Consider the following 22,549-nt stretch of genomic DNA (forward strand, 5'->3'; position numbering starts at 1 on the left):
TCAAAATATTTATTATAATTTTAGTTATGATTTTTATAATCTTTTGATTTAATACTGGATTTCTTTTGATTATATATTTTAATGTGTTTTATTTAAAATACCAGTTAAAATATTTTATTATCTTTTTATTTTAATTTTTTATAAAATAATTAGAATATTTAATTTAGTATTATTAAAAAATAATTATTATAAGATTTAATTTATTTAATTTTATTATTTATTATAATATTTTTGGTCATTGTATTGATAAAAAAAATATTTTTAATTAAAATATATTTAAAAATTTTAATTAATTCATTATCATTCACATATTTTATTAAAAAATGATAAAATATAATTTATTTTCAATTAATTTAATAAAATAAAAACTTTTAAAATATATATTTAAAATCTATAACAATTTCATAAATACAAAAAATTTAATTAATTTTAATATATAATAAATTTAATTTTAGAAAATTTATTATGATTTTAGTTATAATTTTTATTATCTTTTGATTTAATATATTTTTTGATTTGTACCAAAAAAAAATATTCTTAATTTTTAATAAACATGTCAAAATTTAAAATGTTAACAATAGAAAAATTTAAGTAGTAAAAAAGGTGCCATGAGCTTTCGGGCCAAATCATGAAAAAAAAGAAAATAAGATTCATTTAAAAAAAGAAAATAAGATTCATTTAAAAAAAGAAAATAAGATTCATTTAAACCCTAGTTGCTTCACGACCCACCACACCTCTCCCTCTCTTCAACGCTCTGTCTTTCTCTCGTTCCAAAGTTCCCTCGCCGGCCACCACACGTCCTCTGTTATCGTTCCCCTCTCTGTTAGAAAATTTCTTTTGTTTCTCTTCAGTTTCGTTACACAAGTTGGTTGGGATGTTTTGTGTTTTCAGGATTCTTACTAATAGGCAATCTGCTGCTAGATCTAAGGAGAGGAGGATTCCTTACACAAGTGAGTTTGAGAGGAAGGTGCAGACGCTTCAGACTGAAGCAACTTACCATGCTTCAGGTATGTCCCTTTCTTTTGTTTAGGGTTTGGTAACTTGTTCTTGTCAGAGCTTGTGGGTGCCCTCTTCTTCCTCTGAAGAGCCACATTAAGGGACCTGCTCCTGTTTCAGATCAAGGTTTCTATTGCTTTTTGTGGTGTTGTGGTTTTTGCGGTTTGCGTTTTCTGAATATGGGTGTTGTGGTTTTTGCATTTTCTGAATGTGGAATATGCTGTTACTGTTTCAGATATGATGTTACTGTGAGAGTCCCGCGGATAAGCTTCTCATATACTTGACCTTTTACATCAACGTTGCTCTCAAGAGGCTTGAAGGTTGCAGGACCTTGGCTGAAGGAACCAAGGCAATCATCAACTTGGGCCTCGAAAAGGTTCCTGTCCCCGGCGAGTCTGGCTTTCCATTTCCTGGGCTTTTCCCCCTTCTTCAATCACAAAAGGAAACAGGTGAATCCTGTGATAATTACTCCTCCACCTTGATGTTCTTATTAGTAGATGGATACGCTTAGTTTAATCATATAAATATCTTCAACATGTTAATGTGTAGTTTTATTTAATTGGTGCCCACCTTCCAAGAACTGTGATATATTATAGTATGTGAATGGGTTTTGCTATTCATTGTCTTTATTGGTTCTTTAACCATTTCTCTTAGGACAATAGTTAGTAAATTGTATTTGAATAATTCCTTAATTATTATATTTCAATCAATTCCTTACCAAAGATTTGATACCATCTGCACATTTGCCGGCTTAGTACACTTTAAACTTACATGATCAAATGAGCGGTGTCTAAGCCTCAATGTCTGGTGTTGTTTGAAGGACAACAAATTATTCTTTTTGAATTTTGGGTACACACCCAACAAGGAATGTCTACTCTTTGGCAAAAAAATGAACCATTTATAGTACCTTCCTTCCATTAGCTTTTACTAACCACTAAAGGTGTGTTTGGAAAAAACTTATATAGAATGTAACATACATTAGCTTCAATGACACAAGGTAGTTCTTTCTCCGTTTACTGCTTTGGAATTCCCAGACTTCCATTCAGAGGCTTTCAAATTGCAATTCACACACACACTAAGTGACTTTATGTGGCTGTTCTAATCCAAATTTCGCCAGACACTTGGATAACATATAATTTATGATTTATTGTCTTTGCAGTAATCTGACAGGGAACAAGCTTTCTGGTCCAATTCCTATGGCTCTCAAGGATAAGGCAGATAAAGCTTTGCAATTAAGGTTCGTAGAATAATATTTTATATTCTCTGGTTCAATTGTTGTCCAATGTCCACCTCTTGTTTCATTTGATTTTTTCTAGGTCCTTTGTTCTGATCTTGCAACTTCATTTAAATGTTGATTGTAACAAGATTGTGTTTTATTTTATATTTTTTCATTCATGTACATCGTTACTTAACAGTAAAAAATGGTGGATGCTCATAACCCGTCTCTTCGATGAAATAATTTGCAATTCCTCTGCTTCTTTCTATTCACTTTTCTACTTTCTCTTCTTGCATAACCAGATGTTGCCCTTAGCTTAGCTTTTAGTTGAAACTATATTTTCAATGTATTACTTGATGACACAGGATGCTTGATCAATTGCTGATTTCTAAGTGAAAAATCGTTTATTCTAACATAGGATTGATGTTTTTTTTTAATTTCTTTTTATCACAATTCTAAGATTTCCCCTCAGAATAAACTAAAGTTTAACCGAATGGTAAGTAAAATTTGATTAAAGATTTTTTGTTGTTGTTAAGATTCGAATTTGAACACTGTACAAACAATTCTATATTGAATTAAACATATTAGCCGCTTCTACCTTTTTTATTTTATTTTTTATTTTATGTGTGTTTCTTTATTCATTAAGTATATGCTCTATATAATCTATATGTTATTGGTTGAGTCATGAGTGTTTAAATTTAAATCCACGATAAGACTTTTTTTTTTTATTTTATTGCATGTGTTTATTGTCATGGCAGTTGCTTGGCGTGCACAATGGTATTAGTCGAAAGAATTAGACTGTGATACCATATAAAATGGTATCTTGTGCCATGTTTGTTATTGCCTTATGTCAACATATATACATGTGCAAGCTATAAGCCATATCCTACAATCATGCCTAATTATATGTTAACAGAATCACTAGAATTCTTTATAATCAATATCCAAAATTGATTACTTTAATTTTACTCGTTTTAAATAGTTTGACCACCTCCTGTTTTTATATATATAGGCACCCCTTAAATATATATAGGCACCCCTTAAATAGTGTGAAAATAGAAGATTCCTTTATAGTGACTTTTAATTACTACTTAATTGTATAGTTAGTGAAAAGACAAAGATTAAGTGTAGTAATTGAGTTTTTTTTTGTTATATTTTTTAATCAAAATAATCACTCATCGAACGAAGGTTGATATAAAACGACAACACCAATTTAAAGGTATTAAGACGAAGCTCTAATGAAAAGTAATTTCACCTAAATTTTATCGTTATTGAAATGCCTTATTAACTTTTTGGGGGCTATATTGTCGTTTTGGCTCGTACAACCGTGCTCGTGTGTATAGTTTTTTTTTTTTTTGTATATTTTTATAATGATATTAAGAACTAAAATGAATAACATTTTACATATTTTAACTAAAAATAATGTTCAGTTAATCTAATTCTTTTGCATATTATTTTTAAAGAACTAACTACCTACATTGGTGATGATTGTGCATTTTTGTATCTTAATTATACAATAGCTTTTATAAATAATTATATATTAGTTTAGCCAATTTTAGTAGTCAGTGGAGATTGTATTCACTTTTCATACTTGAATTTCAAGTACATAGGGTCTAAACTCATTATTTTGACTCTACTATTAAGTTTCAACTTATGATAAGTTGTAGGTAGTTTGCATCAATGGAAATTCCCGAGAATCGAAGGTGGATGTATAATAGATTGGATGCTACTACGCCATCTCAACATTGACCCTTTAAGGCCAACCCCTCCTGCATCGAGTACTACCCCAGATGATCCTGACCATGCTGTTGATGATGCTCTTGATGACATAGCAGAAGACCCTTAATTAAGCTTCTTTATTTTACTTGTTTCAGGATATTTTATTGTATTTGACTATTACTTTGTTCAAGTTTAAACGTTTTATGTTATTATTGTGTTTTTAGCATACTATATTGACATACTTATATTTTATTAAGTTTTCACTATAATATAAATTTTTTTCGATAAGATTTTGTCTTTTAGTATGTTCTAGTTTATTATTATAAATTGTGTAATAAATATATTGTTAATTTCATATTCGTTAACAGGTATAAATTTATAATTAAAAAAGAATTTAAAAATACTGGTATATTTTAGCGACCGAAATAGCGACCAAAATTATCTGTAGCTAATTCAAGTTATTAGCGACCGAAATAGTGATCAAAATAATTGGTAGCTATTTCAAATTTTTAGCGACCGAAATAGCGACCGATTTTATCCGTACTTATTTCAGTTTTTTAGCTTTAGCGACCGAAATAGCGACCGATTTTATCCGTAGCTATTTAAGTTTTTTAGCGACCGATTTAGCGACTGATTTATAAAATGTTTTTATTAAATAAATACAAAAATTAGCGACGAAAATTGCTACCAAAATATTCGGTCGCAAAATTGGTCTCCAGAAGTTAGGAGACCAAAATTTTAGCGACGGATTTTTATTGGCTAGCGACTGATTTTTCGGTCGCTAAATTGCGACGGAAAAAATTTCGGTCGCTACTTGAAATAGCGACCAGGGTTTTAGCGACGGATTTTTTCGGTCGCTATTTCGGTCGCTGAATGAAATAGCGACTGAATTTACCTAAATAGCGACCGATTTTGGTGGTCGCTAAAACTTGATTTTTTTGTAGTGGAAGGAAGGACAAAAGACACACGACTTTGACTTGAGATTCTCAACTACTCAAGCTTTGAATCACAACAATCTACCTCAAATAGTTGTAGGAGGAGATGGAGATGAATCAGGGGAATGAGGGATTTTGAAAAAGGTTTTTGGGTTTTCAGAGAATCGTTCTCTAGTTTCTCTCTAGTTTTCCATAAAACTTATGAGGTTCGCGTCTTAAGAAAAAATTTATATACCCTTATCTCAACTAACTCAACTGACTATAACTATATATATAACTGATTCAAAGACAACTTAACTATGATCCAACTACCTCAAAGGCTAACTTAACTCTCAAGGTCTCCTTGACAACAAAAATTCTCAACAACAACTAACAACTAAACAACATAAATCATACAATTAATTAAACATCACAAAGTTAACAGTATTACAATATATCTCGTTAATTTTTTTTATTTAAAATAATAAAAATTGTATAATAAATATATATATATATATATATATATATATATATATATATATATATATATATATATATAACAATGCTAAACAACATACCTAGAAGATATAATTAAATACAAATTAAGGTATAAAAAAACTTCAAATACAACCTAAAATATATTAAGCTAAAAATTTACAAAATAGTTTATTGGATCATTATATTAAAAAGAAATAAATATCCACGAAAGTAGTTGATATAATTAATTTATTTAATCAAACTAATTTAATTTGTTTGATTTGAAATAACATTATTAAAATCTAAAGTCATTATTTTGGATCCCTAATGATATTTTAAGATATACAATTAACATTTATTTTAAGGATATATAGAAATATTTAAAAGTGTCATATATAGTGAAAAAATATCACATATAGTTGGTGGACATCACCTAGAATGATCACTTGACTTTCTAATGTATACATAAGTAGTTAAAAAAATCACTTAGTAGGAACTAAAAACCTAATTTTAAATTTTAAAGAGATGAAAAAAACATTAAAAAAAAATTATAAGAACCAATATCAAAGTTTACTAATTTGAAAGAGTTAAAAACACATTTAAATAAAAAAGATGAAAATAGACATTAAATGAAAAAATATTTTTTATTAACAGCATGCATAATTAGTATAATTATTACACATTATTTAATTATTTTATAAATATAATCTCCTTTTGTTTGGTTGGTCATGGATATATACCTGACGTTAACATTTGATGAAGTCACTTACAAAATTAAATATCATCTATTCATGGTATAGATACACATGAGATTGGTGTACGTACACGACACGTTTGGGTGTAGTCAATTACGAAATTTTAAACTTCAAAATTGCTTGCCAAGATTCTAGGTAATCTTTGTCTCGAATCTCACAATTCTTTTTTAAACTAAACATGCTTTACGCTTTCACTGACCATTGGAACATGTTGTAATCATCGAAATAAGAATTAAAACATGTGCATGGTTTGAATCTTTCACGAACATTCATCCACACATGACATTATCATTCCACCTAGTAAGCGAAAAGGTCATCATAATTGAATAATCATGGGCTTAAAATTCTACGTATTCGAATCAAATCTTTGATCATTAATTATTCAGCAAGAGTGTTTGTTTCTTTCTAATTTTTTTTTAACTATATATGGTGATTGAATAATTAGTTGCCAATCGACCGTTGATAAAATCGAACCCCTTTATTTCACTTGACTTGATTCCCTAGTGTATTGTTTATTTCTTTAATTACATTCATATTCAATTATCCATCAATATTTTCCTATCAAAGAAAGTCTATTCATCAATATTTTAACATATTCTCCTTTTTAGGTTAATTAAGAAGAGAAAAAATAGCCTACTTTAATATGATATAATTTCATAAGAAAAACAATAACCTATTTAATATGATATAATTTCAATAATAAATATTTTTAGAACAAAATTCAGGTATAATATTTTTATTTTTATTTTTATTAACACAAAAAATACCAATAACTAATAATATTAATATTTAACTAGTATTTTAGTATGTGTAATGCACAAACATGTTTATCATTTATAATAAATTAAATATAAATAAATATAATATTTGAATATATAAGTTATATATTATATGTAAACTTTGTATATATATTAAATAGATATTTCTAAATATATAAATAATATTTTAGATTTATAAAAATAATTTATATTATAACACAAAATTATTTTATTTAATAATTTATTTAAAATATTAATATTTTGTTCAAGAATAATTATGACAAATAATAATTGAATTAGATAAGAAGTTAAAAAAATTCTTACAAATTCTTTCATTAAAGAAAAATTCCTAAAAATATTTGTGTGCAAGGTACAAATTTATGTTTAATATATGAGTTATAATCACCTATACGCTGTTAGTGTAAATTTTTTTTATACTGGCAACAAATTATATCTCTTAATTGTGTCATGTCACTGTAAATACATTTACTTTTATCAGTGACATAACACAATTAAAAAATATAATTGATTGTTAGTGTAAAAAAAACTTTATACTGACAGTGTATAGGTGATTAACTCTTAATATATAAGGGCTGATATTGACCATTAATCATAAGTTATTGAAATACAATATTTTTTTAATGAAAATAATACAAAAATACTTTAAATATTTGCTTTCTTTAACATTAACCGTACATATTAACTAGACTAAAGTGACTTTTAAGTAGCTGAAAAAATAACAAGATATTTTTAAAATAGTGTCATTTCATAATTATTTAAACCTTAAGTATGTTTCATTGATAAACTAATTACATTCAAGAAATAGTTTGTTTCGCAATTTTTCCTTAAATGACATTTGCTATTGATGTTAATTTTTAAATAATATGAGTTTTATTTTGTTATTATTATTAGAATAATACTCTTTTAGTTAAGACTAAAGGGTTAGAGGGTCACATGTATGACTTAGATCCTCGTACTAATATTAATGTTACAATTTTAAATATATCATACCAATATTCACCATATCTAATTTATTGTTCACTTCAATTTACATGAACCTCACGATTTTATCTTCAAAAGGTGTTTCTATGGATTTAAAAAAATATTTATATACGTTATGGACAAGAGATACTCACCTACAAAATATATTTTATTACTTAAATAAATTAGATTTCACTAGAGTGATAATATGCAATAAAGGTTTACCTATTATAATGATATTGATTGTATTTATAGAAATTTGAGACAAGTTCAATGTTGGAAATTCTAATTCTTATTCTAATATTATTTTTTATTCTTTATGCGGAAGCCACAAAATTCATATGTCTATTATATCCTAAAATAGGTCACAAAAGGTATTAAAATTTATAACATGCCTAATTATTAATGATAGGATAAATACTTTGATCCATAGTCAGACTCTCTTCTAAGAGTTCTTCAATAATCATTATGAAATACTTCCATGATGAATTATGATTAGGATCAAGGGGAGACCAATAACTTTATATGTTCAATATACTAGGGACAACTTTCTTATAGTGTGTCAATCTAAAAAAAAAATTTATTATCTTCTAAAATGTTTACATTGACATCTACTTGTTTAAGTTAGAGCTGTCAAAACGGGCCTACCCGGCCCGGCCCACCACAGGTTGGCCATTCGGTGGGTCAACCCAACCCGGCTCACTTATCAATGAGCTCAAAAAAATCGAGCTCGGCCCGGCCCACCACGGGTTGGTGGGTTAAACGGGTTGGCTCACCTTAAAAAAATAATTTTTTTCATTTTTTTTTCTTAATATACAACTAAAGCCCAAAAATTTAAACTTATTTTAAAAATCTGAGATTCTTAATTAAGACATCCTTAAATGAATTATTCATCCCAAACATTAAATGATAATTTTAAATACAATCAAATCAAATCTAAATAATCTCAAATAGATAAATATAATCCAAAATTATCTTAAACTTCAAATATAATCCAAAATCACAAAAATTACATATCACAATCTAACATTAAATTATTATTTTCTCATGTTAGACTGCACCATGACCTAATAATTATTGTATTTTTTCAAAAAAAAAATTTAATCACGGGTTGGTGGGCCAGCCCGGCTCACCACGGGTTCAACCCGGGTGAGCCGGGTTGGTGGTGAGCCAGGTTCAAATTTGACCCGTATTGAAATTTTCTATTTTTTTTTAACTCAACCCGGCTCGAACCCGTGGTGAGCCGGGTTGGCTCGCCGGGCCAAGCCCATTTTTACAGCTCTAGTTTAAGCTCATATAATGTAATTTAGTACTCCAATAAACTCAATTTAACTGTATAAAATAAAGTTCATTAATAATAAATAACTAATATAATTATTTTATAATATTAATCTATAATAATTATTGAAATATAAAATTTCAATGTTGAACTCCTTAGTACGGGGTCGCCTAATGTTATTTTGTTTTGATATAAGAAGGGTTGAGATATGGTTTAATGTGCAAAAGTGTCCTCTATGAATCTTACACTTAAGTGTTGAACTCATAACCTTATATTATTTGAGCTAATCCGGTATTTTTGGGGCAAAGTGATCTATATAATATTAATATTGTAAAGTTTTAGTCCATAGAGAAGTAAAAATAAAAACTCATAAGAGATGCTACATACCCAATAAAAGAAAGAGAAAAGGATAAAATAAGACAATTCACAATATGTAAAGAGATAAAAAAATAGTATTGTACAAAAGTTATAAATAATATAAATCTTTTAATTTTGTGATGAAAAATAAAATCGACACTCTGAAAGTTGGTTGAGAGGGAAATATATTTGTTTACATTTTATATACTTTTATAAAATATTTTGTGAATACAATATTGAAACGATATAAAAATTTGCCTGTTTGATTATATGATATACGTATTTTTTGAAATATCTATAGTAAAAAGATATAAAATAAAAAAAATAAAGAAAAATTATTTTGTAATGTCTTTTTTATATTTAAATAATGTAACTCTTACTTGTTTAAGTGAGTTGTTTCTAATTTTCTGAAAGATATTAGATTATTTATATTTAATTAACTAACATATTGGTGACTAGATACCCGCATATGATCATTTGTCTGTTACATTTTATTTTTACAGTTATAATATACGCAATATTTTAAAATTGATTATCAACTATTAATTTATATTTATAAATCGTATTTTCTATTAGCTAAGTACGACAAAAAAAAATATATTTAAAGTGAAGTCAATTGTACTTTTCAAATATTATGGAATGTGTGTAACTGATACACGATTATTTCACCTTAATTATAAATCTGAAGTTTGAATAGTACATTATAATCTTACCTAATTGAATAGGATTATGAAAAATACATGGATCTCAACAAGAAAAGAAAAAGTATTTTTATAGTAAAATAATATTAAGTATTTGAAGATTATTTATAATTTTACTTTATTCAATATTCACATTGAAAGTAATAAAAAATATTTTAAATAAAATGAAAAATCTTATTATTGAAAATGTATCTTCTATAATAATATTATTATTATATGATATTGTAACAAACAACTGGTCCATATACTTATGGTTTATACTCATAGTGGAATAATAAAATAATTACCAAAGGTTTATACACATACGGTTCCTGAAAACATAGTGATAATATATATACATGCAAATAAAGTTTTGCAACAACTAAAAATGTATATGCATATATTGTAATTCAAACTATATAATATATGAACTTAGGTTGTCGGTCAAAATAAATACTATCAAAAGCTATACAACAATAGTCCTCTAACTATGCTGCCATCTAACAACATGACTCTCTATGTGCTTGATTCCCCAAGTTTAATTCTATCTTGCTTCTGTGAAAATATGATCATTGCAATCCAACTACCAAAAAATATCTAAGGGTAAATTAAAGTATAAAAGGATAAACATATAACAAATATAGAAGTAAAAACGGCTATACTAATCACCAACATTGCCATGTAAATCAACAACAAAACACCTCATGGTTCACAACATATCAACACAAAAAAATACCTCAACATGGCATCAACAAGTTTGAAAGGCAGACCACTCAAGCAAATCAAACTTACACTACAACCATGCCATGCAACAATGTAATCCCCCAAACATATGAACAACACCAAATCACACTACATCATATGCATACACATCAACTGATGTGTCATCATGCATTCACTTACGAAAATCTCCTACACCAAGATGAACAATCTAAGTGGCTTGATCCTACCTAACCAACTGATCTTTTTCACACCTTTCACACTTGCTAGATCAATAACTAATTGGGATACCAATCCCTATACACGATTTCTTGGATGTTGCCACTTAAAATAGGAAAGTTCAGTACCACCATTAGGTATAACATAGCTGGAGTATGAGCCTACCATGACATTGACATGCATTAATCAAGTCACCTAAGGAATTAGTTCGCTAACTATCATCATAATACCACACACCTCTCTAGTAATCTATTAACTAAGGATTTAAAGAATACTAACAAATCCAAATCTAAGAGTTTAACACCTACTCAAGGAGAATTTTTCAGCAACTAGGTTCATAGAGCACCACACTAATCACTACAAGAAAATTACATATTAGCGAGGGACTATTCCCTCGCTATTTCCTCTCTAATCTCTCGCTAATCAGTTTTGCGACGGAATAGTCATGAAATTGCGAGAGACCATTCCCTCGCTAAATACAGGTAGCTAATTAGCGAGGGATTTCATCCGTCGCCAATCCCTCGCTAAGGTCCTCGCTAATTATATTAAGGATGCTTACTATTTGCTCGCTAATTTGCGATCAAGCTTCCCCGCTATTCCCTCGCTAAGGGGTCGCAAAATATCCCTCTCTAATTTGTAGCTAATCCCTCGCTAATGTTCCCTCACAAACCCCTCTCTATTCCCTTTGCTAAATTTCTTAGCTAAGGCCTTGCAGTTCCCTCGCTGAATATCCCTCGCAGACCCTTCTCTATTCCCTCGCAATATTTCCCTAGCAATTGTCTCGCTATTCCCTCGCAATATTTCCCTAGCAATTGTCTCGCTATTCCCTCGCAATATTTCCCTAGCAATTGTCTCGCTATTATCCCCTCGCAATATTTCCCTAGCAATTTTCTCGCTATTCCCTCGCAATATTTCCCTAGCAATTCTCTCGCTATTCCCTCGCAATATTTCCCTAGCAATTATCTCGTTATTCCCTCGCAATACTTCCCTAACAATTATCTCGCTATTCCCTCGCAATATTTCCCTAGCAATTGTCTCGTTATTCCTTCGCTATATTTTCCTAGCTATTTGCTCTTTTTTCCCTCCCTAATTTGTGAAGGATTTGCGAGGGATATACTTATAACTCATTAGCGAGGAATTTGCGACAAGAAAACTCCCTCGCAAGATGAAAAATTTGTTTTTTTATTTTGGCTCATAATTTGGAGAGGGATTTGCAAGGCATTTGCGAGGGACTAAGTTTCTCGCTAAAGAAGCACTAACTTTAGCGAAGGATTTGCGAGGAGACAAAGGTTGGTCGTAAAATAGCGAGGGAATTTAGCTAGGGATATAAATCCAAGCTATTTGCTCGCTAATTAGCGAGGGATTAGAGAGGAATTATATCCCTCGCTAAATTCCCTCGCTAATCCGCAAAATTCTTGTAGTGAATATCCTCATAATGGGATATCTAACTTTAAAAACATCCTCTCTTCTAGTCCTAAGTTAACCAATATACTTAAATAATGTTTGAAAGCATTCTTAGCATCATACTTCAACAACATACATTTATATGCATTATTTCAGGTCAATGGATATAGATCTAACAATATTAATCAAGTTATAGCATACCAATATCTTTCAACAATTTCAACCACACAACCATCTATATATATTATTCCAAATCAACATACATAGATCAAATTTTGTCAATCAATATACAACATGCAAGAGATTCATCTAACAAATTCATGTTCACCATTTAATCATACAAATAACAAGAATTTTCAAAGTAATCCACGCTTGACGCCACACACCTTATACTCGGCACCCTTAAGGTAGGGAGCCCTCTATTTTACACATGCTTAATGCTATACAACCCGCGCTTGACATGGATTAGGTAGAGACCTTTGGGCCTTCACGTCTGACGTGACAAAGTCTCACACCTAACCCTAAACCAAGTAGAGACAGGTCTCTCTCCCCACACCTCACTACAAGGAAAATGCTAAATTGCGACGGACAAATTGCGACGGTTATCTAGAAACTGTCGTCGCTTTAATATTGCGACCCTTCAATGTTAAATTTTATAAATTTTATTTTAAATGTCCATCTTTTTAACACTATTAAAAATATAAAAATAAATATGTTAAATTTTATAAAAATCCAGTTTAATTTATTTATGATATAAATATGTTTTTAATATCTAATATATATTTTTAGATGATAATTTATTTTAAAATATATCTTATAATAACAATTCTAAATGGAACATAAATCTTCTGATTTTTCTTATTTTGATTTTTTAATCAATATATACAATTTTACTATTTTGATTTTTTCAATCAACGTATACAATAAATAAAAAACACAAAAGATAAACATGCATGGTACAAATTTTATTTTATCAAAAAATTATTTATTTTAATATATTACATTATATATGTGAATATTAAGACATATATATATATATACATATATATATATACATATATATATATATATATTATAATTAAACTTTTTTAAAAATTAATTCATTATTAAGAAATTTTTTTATCACATGAGAATTAATTTCTTTAAAAAATTTGACAGATATCAAATAAATAAATATTTTTTTTGAATCTATATTTTTATTTTATTAGAATATAATTTTTATTTTTTTAAATATATTATTTTTTTAGATAAAAAATTATGTATATGTCAAATAGTAGTGAGGGAAAGTGCCCCACTATTCCAAACGTGCATCCGTCCCTATATATATATATATATATATATATATATATATATATATATATATATATATATAATATAGGAGGTTATAATTATACCGGTGTAACTTTTACTAAGTATTATGCCGCTCAATAATAACTTTATATTAAATGTGAATTTTGTAAATTCAACCGTTAAATTGAAAGTTCATATCACTTTATAAGTGTATATCAAATTTTGTTAAAATTGAACAACAACTGGAAGGTAATCAAAGTGTTTATATTTTAGTGTATTTTGAAATGAATATATTACATCAATTTTATTTTATAAAAATGAAGTATCAAATCATCTTGGATTAATATAAAGTTTTGTATATATAATCTTTGAGAGATATGAACTTTCAATCTAACAGTTGGATTTACCAAATTCACATTTAATATAAAGTTATTGAGCGGTGTAATACTTAGTAAATGTAATTATAACCCCCTTCATATATATATATATATATATATATATATATATATATATATATATATATATATTAAATGTGACTTTTACTAAGTGTTACACTGCTCAATAACTTTATATTAAATGTGAATTTTGTAAATTCAACCGTTAAATTGAAAATCTTTTACTCTTAAATCATATATACAAAATGTTATATTAATCGAAGATGATTTCTTATAAAACAAAATTAAATCTATCAGAAAATTTATATTTTCGATGAGAAAATTTTTGTAGGAAAAGCTATATTATTGATAGAATATTGCAGAAAAATTTATATTTGTCGAAAATGTAAGAACTGGTTTTAAATTTGATATGAAAATATTATGATATAATTAGATAAGATTTTAAGTTAGTATTTTATTAATGGTTGATAATTAAAAAATAAAACAAGGATAAATACATTTTTTGAATTTTATATGTTTGATTTAAGATAACTTACAAAATAACTCTTGGTAAAGTTATTCCGCTCAATAACTCTGGGTAAAGTTATTCCGCTCAATAACTCATGGTATGTGTTGAATTTCATCGATCCAATTAATTGTTAATTTAAAAGTTATTAAATTTTACTAATAATTAATATAAAAAAATTAATTAATTTTGGAATAAATTATTTGCTAATTAACAATATAATTGAAATATTAATTATTTTAAATTATTTAACTAAAATCTTATTGACAATTTACTATATGATCTTAATATTTTTGTATAACTAATATCTGGTTTTAAATTTGATATAAGAATATTATATACAATTAGATAAGATTTTAAGTTAGTATTTTATTAATAGTTGATAATTAGAAAATAAAACAACGATAAATACATTTTTTTGAATTTTATATGTTTGATTTAAGGTAGATAAATATATTAAATTAATTAATAATTTATTTAAAATATTAAAATTGAATTTATAACTATGTAATAAATAAATATTTATAATTTTATAAATTATATTATCATTTATAAATTATAAAATTAAATAATTTAAATTATAATTTTAAATAGAAATAAGTAGATGTTATTTATAAAAGTAAGTACATATAAATAAAGAATAGCTAAATATATTATTATTATTATTATTATTATTATTATTATTATTATTCGTAATATAAAATTATTATATATTATTATTATAGTACAAATATGAGATTGTATATTTGAGGATGACTTAACTGAATTAATTTGTACAAGTTATACTGACAACATACATATACATTTCGGTAGCTTACTTATCAGAACTTCTCAGTTAAGCATGCTTGACCTGGAGTAGTACAGGGATGGGTGACCTCTGGAAGTTTCCCAGAAATTGCACAAGTGAGGATAAAACACGCTAAACAGTGAAATATTATGAAATAGAACCCTTGAGAGGCCAAATATGAGGATTGTTAAATTAATAAATTTATTAAAATTAAAAAAAATTATAATTTCCGACGAGTAAAAAAAGGGTCGTAATATTAATTTAGAGGCGGTTAGTGCGTCGGGTGCTTCAGGGGTCGCAATTCCAATTTTGCGACGGTTTGTGCAACGGTTCTGATAACCGTCGCAAAATTGCCTTGTGACGGATAATTCTGCGACGGTTCCCAAACCCTCGCAATATTGTCTTTGCGGCAGTTCTAACAGTCGCAATGTAGGCCATATAACCGTCGCAAAATCGTCATTTTCTTGTAGTGCCTAATGCCACTCCTTTGACGTTGATGCCAATCCAAGTAGAGCCAATTCTCTTACCTCACGTTCAACACCATTTAAATCACGTCCGATGTAATTAAGATAGAGACTTTCCTCTATCTCACACTCGATGACATCAATCTTGCACCTGGCATAAGCGAGGTAGAGAGCCTCTAACATGACCCACACCCAACGTGATGTGAATTTTGCACTTTAGCATATAAAAAATTTGGCTCAAATCGCCTAAAATATAGAAAATCACTAACATGCAAAGCAAGATAACACTTATACACAACAATAATGGTCCATATTGCACAAGAATTCCAACATGCAATCAAAATTACTCAAATTCACCAATTTTTCCTCCTTGGAACCAAAAATGCCAAACGCAACATTTCCATCATACAATCCAACAATCCATCAACATAAACATATTTTGATGACAATCAAATAACATGCAACTTGTGAAACTCAACATAACTAGCATTTTTAGCTTTTTCTTACCTCAACTTTGAGCAAAGAGAGGAAGAAGAGGAAGAACGAGGATGGTTTCGAGCTAACACTAAAGCTCCGTATAAAACTACTACTAACGCCAAATTCTCAACTCAAACGCCTTGAATCAACATCCAACTTCTAGAATCACACTTCTTAGGCTTCCAGAAAGCTAGGAGAAGAAGAAGAAGGTTTAAAAACTACAGTCTCTCTCTCTAAGCTTATCTCTCTAAGTTATTTGACAATGAGTTTATAAGGTTGAATTGTCATAAGAAACCTTATACATTTCTTCCATCAGGATCAAACTAGATCTCTGTCCAAAAAAATATTTTAAAACACCTAAAGACTCTTTCAAGAGTCTTCCAACCTCCAGAGCCCCTCAATACCACACCTTAAAATACCAAAATATACAATTATATTGATAAAACACAATAATTTAAAGAAAACGTACATTGTTATAGATATCTTAATAATTTATTGAATTTCATTAATATAATACATTTTTAAATACATTTATAGTTCATATAAATTTAGTAAGTTTTAATTTTGATGTTTATAATTATTTCTTTACTTTTATTTCTCTAAAGTGTAGAACATTTGTTTTTGTTCCCCACAAAATAATTTTTTTTGATTTTATTCTCTATAAAATATTTTTATTTGATTTTTATCAATTTAAAATTTGAGATCACTTATTTTATTGTTTTAGTATTTATTTTAAGATAGATAAATACCGAAAAAGTTCACCTAACCTTTTAGTAAATAAATAAGTAGTTAAAACTGATTATATAATAATGGAGACTGAAACAATAATTTTAAATTTTATAAGGATAAAATACAATTTTTTTAAAGGAATTAAAATAAAATTTAGTTATTTTGTAGAGACCGAAAACATACTTAAATCTAAGAAATATTACATATGGATATAATATTACAAACACTAATACGTTTTACCTAAAATTATCACTTATATTTTGATCAATATATAAATAATTATCAAGTACCATATAATAATAGAGACTAAAAATAATAATCTTTTATAAATCAAAAATAAAAAATTCATAAGAACTAAAATTAAAATTAACTCATTTAATAAAAATTAAATAATATATTTAAGTCTATAATACAATTTTATTATAAAATAAATTTTTAAAAAGATAAACATAGGATCGAGTCTGACATTTTATGTTCACTAAACAAAATAATAAATTAGTACTCCTTAAATATAAAAATATATATTTTACACAAAACATAGACACATAATTTTATTTTGAAAAAATTGCACATCTCATTATATTAAGTGCATAATATAATTTTAGAGGGAATATGTATAGTAATAATATGTAGCGATTTTTTATTGCAATTTTTCAAGTATAAGTATAAATTTTATTAAGTGTGATTTTCATTTTTTTTAATAGATCAAACTCAAAGAGTGAATATAATATGTTACTGAGTGCATTTTTTTTAATTCAACACGTTTTTTTTTTATCTAATATGAATTCGAATGACAATTATTTTTTTAAGTAATAAATAAATAAATTGAATGACAATAAAAACACAAATATATATACCTATTTAAAAATATACAATAAATTAAGGATGTTAATATGCGTATGAAAGTAAAACAGAAAATATTTTCTATTTTTTTATTTAAAATATAAAAGATTAATAAAATTAAATCCCTAATTAGAGACCTTGAGCAGTGCACTTCCCTCAACCGATCTTGAATAAATGGTAACTATCACATTATCAATTCGTTTTTTTCCAGGTACTAGTTCCTATCTAGGTGATTAATATTTTTCCCGATCACAGAGTGGTGATGGCGATGAGGAGTGCCCCTGAGAATGATGACATTCATGATCGTAGTACCAAAAAGGTGAAAACGAAAGATGGTTCTATTATCTTAGACGAAAACATGGTTGAGGTTGGGACTGACGGCGAGCAGCAGGGGACTGAGAAAGATAAATCCAAATCCTATCTAGAAAGCCTTTTCTCAGATGGAGCCAAAGCGTTTACAGACTTTCATAGCCTAATGAAAGCGATGGAGGACCCAGAAGAAGCATGTTATAAGGACGATGAAGCCTTCAATGGTGATGCTCTGGAGTTGGATCCATGCCCGACCATTCCAATTGCGCAGGAGGAATTCGAGGAATGGTGCAAACCATGGAAAAACTCTCTGGTCGTCCATGTTCTGGGCAAGCGTGTTGCTTTTCGGATGCTTGAAAACAAAATTCAAAGGGAATGGGCGAAGGTTGGAGTGGTACGCATTGTTGATATGTCGCAGGACTTTTATCTAGTTCAATTTGCCGCTGAAGAAGATTATAAACATGCTTTGTTTGAAGGACCCTGGATGATAGCGGATCATTATATGGTGGTCCAAAGATGGCGACCTTTCTTCACACTCAATGAGAAGAAAGTGCGCAAGATTGCTGTTTGGATAAGGATTCCAGGGTTGCCAATTGAATTGTTCAATGATAAGTTTTTATGGAGGGTCGGAAGTAAGCTAGGCACCATGCTAAAAATTGATAAGCTTACCTCAATTCAGTCTAGGGGACGGTTTGCTCGAATTTGTGTGGAAGTTGACATTGCTAAGAAGCTGGTGGCACAATTCAATGTTCTTGGTCATATTCTCAAGCTTGAATATGAAGGTTTGCATGCAATTTGCTTTGGTTGTGGGAAGTACGGGCACAAGCAAAGCCAATGCACCATGCAAGGGGTGGACGGTCCAGGAGATGCGGGGCATGGAGAAGCAACGATGGAGATGGATGGTGGTGAGGTCAACCCTAATGCTGACGTGTGCCCTAATCCAAGTTCGGATCCGAAGAAGGGGCAGTTAGATGAGTCAGATGGACCATACGGTCCCTGGATGGTTGTTAAGAAGGGTCGGAAAAAGAATCATATGGTAGTTGCTAACCATAGTTGGGTTAATCATGATAAGGAGGCTGTTACGGGGAACAAGAGGGGTGACGTGGATAGATCAAGCATTAGCCATTCCATCCTCGAGAAGGATTTGTTTCCCAAAGGCTTGGAGAATGCGCATCTTGAGGAGGCGAAAAGACCACAGAAACAGAAGGAGATAAGTACGCAAAAGATCCGTAACGTAGAAGGTGGGCCTAATACCCAAAGTACCACTCGAAAAGGTGAGGCGGTTGGACCAATCATTTCGAAGAAAGCTACATCTCGTGTACTTAATCCGAAAGCAAATGTGATGAAGCCTATTAGGACTCCTATGGTGAGCGATCAGCATGTCACTATACGACATAACAAGAGTGACCAAGACACAAACTCTAGGCAAGTATGGCAACTGCAGAAACAAACTGCCATGCGTACAGACACCATGCAAAATGTGAGTATTGCTACATCAACGTTAATGCTACCTGATGAAGACACGAGAGCCTTTGCGGTTGCCCTACGCAATCATTTTCAACATGATAAAGAACCAAGTCGGGAGTTAGCTGGAGCAAGCCAATCGTGTGCGCATAGTAGAGATGCGACGACTAGGCCTGATGAGGCCAGGGATATCTCACCCACTCTATCAAATATTAACCAATGAATGCCCTTAGTTGGAATTGTAGAGGTGCTGGCGGGAAAGGGTTTGTGCATATGATCAACGATATGGTTCGTGAGTTAAATATTGGGTTGCTATGCCTGATGGAGACGCAAGTAAATAAGATTCAAGGAGAGCGTATTGTCCAACGAATTCAGCTTGATAATTCTTTCATTGTTGAGGGGCATGGTCGAGCTGGTGGTATTTGGGTCCTTTGGGACTCCAAGCAATGGAATATAGAAGTGTTGGTCCGGTCGGCTCAATTTGTTCACGTGGTAGTTAAAAATAATAATCAACATTGGTTTCTTACCTTCGTATATGCCAGCCCTCACTCTCAATTTCGTGTTGGGCTCTGGCGTGATATCTCTCGACTTGAAGCAACAGTGGATGGACCTTGGGCCCTGATGGGTGATTTCAATGCCACTTTGCGTGATCATGAAAGACAGGGAGGCTCAACTTCGACAAATAGGCGTGGTGACAATGCATTTCGTGAATGTTTCTCCGAGTGTAGATTGCTTGATATTGGGTTTCAAGGAACTCCTTTCACCTGGAAGCGAGGTGCGGTGTGTGAAAGGTTGGACAGATGTTTGGCTTCCTACGATTGGCGACTGGCTTTCCCCGAAACGAATCTCATTCATCTTAGTCCTCTCAAGTCAGATCACTGTCCAATTCTTTTAGAATTTGACTGCCGTAGACATGTTAGGAGGGATAGACGCCCTTTTCGGTTTCAAGCAGCGTGGCTTACACATGCGGGACTTAAGGATGTGGTACGGGCTCAATGGGCGCAAGGTATGGATTGGAACTCTAGGATTGCTCACCTTACGCAGTCCCTCCAGGATTGGAATCGCAATGTGTTTGGCAATATTTTCTATGAAAAGAGGAGACTGTTAAGAAGATTGAATGGTATTGCTCGTAAGTTAACACATGAAGTGAATCCATTTCTGGAAGATCTTCAATGCAGGTTATGGAAGGATTATGAGACCATCTTGACACGTGAAGAATTGCTTTGGTTTCAGAAATCACGGTGTAAGTGGATTAAATATGGTGATAAGAACACTAAATTATTTCATGGAACGACTATCGCTCGACGCAGGAGGAACCATGTGACTATGCTTCAAAATGAGGATGGAGTTTGGGTGACTGACAAAGGTGAGTTGGAACACATGGTTACAAGGTATTATAAAGAGCTTTTCACTGAATCTTGCGAGTGTGCTCCCTTTAGCTTATCTGGTAACTTCCCCCTGGTGGATGAGCAATCTTGTCAAAGTCTGGGTGATCCAATTGACGACGGTGAAATTCTACGGGCTGTGCGTAGAATGGATGGCTATAAAGCACCAGGGAGCGATGGGTTGCAGGCTATATTTTATCAGACACAATGGGATGTTGTGGGAGCGTCGATCTGCAGCCTAATCCATGGGTTTGAATCAAATCCAACCACTATTTCTTGCGTGAATGATACTCTTATCACTTTGATCCCCAAAGTGGAAAATGTTGAAATGCTAAAGCACATGCGGCCCATAAGCTTGTGTAATGTTTCATATAAGATTCTTTCTAAGATTTTGGCAACAAGATTGCGTAATGTAATGGGAAAGCTGGTTGGCCCTAATCAATGTAGCTTTGTTCCTAATAGACAGAGTAAGGATAATATTATTGTGCTCCAAGAGGTGATTCACTCTATGCGGAAGAAATCTGGGAGTAAAGGATGGATGATCATCAAGATTGATCTTGAGAAGGCCTATGACCGGTTAAATTGGAACTTTGTCAAGGATACTCTTCTGGACATTGGGTTTCCAGAAAACTTCATATCTCTTATCTGGTCATGCATTTCGTCCTCCAAGATGCGTGTGTTATGGAATGGGGAAGCATTGGAGGAGTTTTTGCCATCCAGAGGAGTGAGACAAGGCGATCCAATTTCACCTTATATATTTGTTCTTTGCATGGAAAGACTATTCCATTTGATTGAGATAGCAGTGAATCATCAACTTTGGAAGCCTATTCGTATCTCTAGGGGAGGACCTAAGATTGCTCACTTGGCCTTTGCTGATGATTTGTTATTGTTTGCTGAAGCCTCTGTGGATCAAGTGGAGATTATCCAAACGTGCCTAGACCTATTCTGCTCTAGTTCTGGTCAAAAGGTTAGCCAAGACAAAACTCGAATTCACTTCTCAAAAAATGTTTCATGGCGAGTTCGAGAAGAAATCAGCAATAAGTTTGGGTTTCTTAGAACCGATAACTTGGGAAAATACTTAGGCGTGCCAATCCATCATAGAAGAGTTAACAGGGTCTTGTTTAAGGGTGTTGTGGAAAAGGTTAATCAAAGGCTCAGTAGCTGGAAAGCTAAAACCTTATCTTTCGCAGGAAGAGTCACCTTAACTCAGTCAGTACTGTCAGCCCTTCCCTCGTACCTCATGCAATCTGTTTATTTACCTCGACAAGTGTGTGATGAGTTGGATAAGCACTACAGACGGTTCCTCTGGGATGATAAAGAAAATAAGCATCGCTTGCATGCAGTATCTTGGGAAGTTATTAGCAAACCTAGACTAGAAGGAGGTCTGAATATAAGGAGTACACGGCATATGAATTCACTGTTTATG

General features: G+C 30.5%; 1 long non-coding RNA gene across 1 annotated transcript; it reads left to right on the forward strand.

Moving 5' to 3' along the window:
* Positions 1-696: 696 nt before the first annotated feature.
* Positions 697-4,157, forward strand: LOC145956889 (uncharacterized). The gene is made up of 4 exons (XR_014433243.1): positions 697-1,007; positions 1,232-1,445; positions 2,156-2,233; positions 3,880-4,157. It is a non-coding gene; the product is annotated as an uncharacterized LOC145956889 (long non-coding RNA).
* The last annotated feature ends 18,392 nt before the right edge of the window (positions 4,158-22,549 follow it).

This window comes from Cajanus cajan, chromosome 4 (assembly GCF_000230855.2).
Source record: "Cajanus cajan strain Asha chromosome 4, NIPB_CcT2T_4, whole genome shotgun sequence".
NCBI lineage: Eukaryota > Viridiplantae > Streptophyta > Magnoliopsida > Fabales > Fabaceae > Cajanus > Cajanus cajan.